The sequence below is a fragment of the Eurypyga helias genome, unplaced genomic scaffold (assembly GCF_000690775.1).
Source record: "Eurypyga helias isolate BGI_N326 unplaced genomic scaffold, ASM69077v1 scaffold40949, whole genome shotgun sequence".
Classification (NCBI taxonomy): domain Eukaryota; kingdom Metazoa; phylum Chordata; class Aves; order Eurypygiformes; family Eurypygidae; genus Eurypyga; species Eurypyga helias.
The window spans coordinates 11,770-14,336 of NW_010274717.1; positions in this window are offsets into that span (position 1 = coordinate 11,770).

Here is a 2,567-nt window from a genome sequence, read left to right on the forward strand (position 1 = left end):
CAAAAGCCCCCGGCGACGCGCACCCAAACCCCCCTCCCCAGGATGCGATTTTATCTCTGCCTCCTTCTGCTGGTACCATCCCCTGCCGTAGTGCTACCCCTTCCTGCCACATGTTCCTGCGAGTGCAACCAGATCCTCCCCTTCCCACGCAGAAACCCACGGGAAAGAAGGAAGCGAGTGCTTGAGGTTCACCTGGCAGAGTCTCCCCCGCTGCTGCGTCCCCCACGGAGACCGTGGAGGAGCCCCGTGCCCGCTGCGAGTGAGCGGGAAGTGTGCCGGGCAGCCCTGCGGGGAGCTTGCCGGCCGCTGGCCGTGCCGTCCCGCAGCAAAGCCCCGCCGGCGCAGAGGCTGCCAACAGCCACTCTGCAGTGGGAGAAGGCTGCACCCTTACTTATCTGGCGATAACCTGGTAACAGCGACGCACGGCCCTGGTTCCCCATCCGCAGGGCTCGTGACGCACCCATCCCTGGCATTCACACCGTGCGCTCCGTTATTGTTCGGGCTGTGGCAGTGACAGGTTACGGCGAGGCGCTGCCCTACGGAAGGGAAAGGAGCGAAGGGCTTTACCTAGACAAGCAATTGCACTGTTAAATCCTGAGGTAGCTTTCCCAGCGTTTGCCAAAATCTACCCCAACCAGGTCCTGACTTCAAGGCCCGGCTGGATGAGGCTTTGAGCAACCTGGTCTGGTGGAAGGTGTCTCTGCCCATGGCAGGGGGGTTGGGACCAGATGGGCTTTAAGGTCCCTTCCAACCCAAACCATTCTGTGATTCTAGGACTTGGCTCTTGATGACAACAGACACATTTCCTCAAATTCAGGCTGAAGGGTTGACAGTTATCAGCAAAGTTAATGACATGTGACCTCTTGGAGCCAAGATCCTAAGTCAAAATACTTGGTGACTTTTGCCACCCAAGTCAGCAGAAACCTCCTCTCCCACAAAGCAGGAGGAGTTTGTGTGCTCTAACGCACTGTTTATTGATTTCCCAAGTATTATCGTTGGCCAGTAGGGAAGGAATTCTTTCCAACTTCATCACAACAGCTACAGCAGATGATTTGGTTAGATAAGAAACCCTGACACTTTCTGCAGGCAGCGTCCTCCCTGTGAACCCCCAGAAACTGCAACCCTGTGTACTCCCATGCGCAGCTCCAGTGCCCTGTAACCCCTGCTAAAACAAAGAGTTTCTGACTGCAGGACTACCCAGGCGAAGCTTCACTTCTCCAATGATCTCGCCAGCTAACGCGCTTCAAGAGCCCCTGTAGGCAGCGCTTCTGTCCCCGTTCCAACCTCGGGGTAGTGGCAAGGCACAGATTGTCTCGGATGCCTTTACCTAACGGTGAAAGCACGTGGGGTTAACGGTAACTCCGGCAGGGATGCTAGGGTTAGTGCTGCCAGCCCTGCCCTGCCTGGGCAGGCGGCTCTGGCCCATCCCATGCATGACACACCTTCCGAAGTTGTCAGCTGTTACTGAAAAAGAAGAGTTTTACCATCTTTTCTCCTTTGCAAGTGAATGGGATTTTGGGTGCTCTCATTTTCCAACTCGGAGGAGGTTGGATTTTCATGCATGGCATTTCCGAAAGCGGGACACCTCAACGGCAAAGAGGCACCCAGCACTCACTCGCGGGTTTTGGAAACGGCACTGTCCGTGTTCCACCACCCTTTCACCCCGCTTCAGAAGCAGACGTTACTTTTTGCAGGGCACCCACCGTAATTTGGCAGAGTTTTAAGCGAAATGCTCTATGGTTTACGCACCTAAAACAAACAGTAACGCAAGAAGTTCATTTATTCCTCCCCCGTTTCTATCGTTTCCTTCTCAGAAGCCAGGTAGGAGCTGAGGCCGAAGCGCCGCGCTGTGAAGCCACACCGGTGATGTCAAATCTGCTGGGGGACTTGTTATCCCCCCGCCTGTGCCACCTCCCCCAAATGCCTCTTACTCCCTTTTCTGCAAGTTCGTCTTCTTTTCTTCTCTTTTAGGCCCTGAGTCAGTATTTTATTGATATATTCCTGCCGACTGGAGGGATCTGCCTGCTGTTTATCACTGAGTTGAAGAGAGCGCCAAAATAAACAGTCCAAAGTGAAATAATAAGCACCGTTTTCCTTCTCCAGGATTGCAAAAGTGCCCTCTAATGGCCCATCCTTACCTCTCGCTCTTCCCCCACACGGAGCCTTAAACCCAAGCGGGAAGGTAAACCCCGCGTCCCTGTCCCGGTCCCGTCCCACTGGGCCAGGCTGACGCTGGCTGCGGGGTACGGCAGGGGCAGAGCGGTGGGTGTGGGACGAAGCTGTCGCCCCTGCTCCACAGAAACACACACCCTGGCACGGGGAGAAGGATCGCCCACCTTCCCGGTGTTGGTAACCGGGAGAGAGAGCCCGCGCAGCAAGGAGAGCATGGCATGAAACGGCAGGTCAAAAACCGGTGGGGTGGACGGAGATGGCCCACGCAGACGCCAGCAGCTCGAGAGCAGCACCAAGTAACGGCCCCGAGAATACACAACCTGCTTGTACAATCCCTCGTTTCCAAAAGAAAGGGAGGGAGAAAGGTTTCTTCCTTCTTCCTCCTTCTCTCTTCC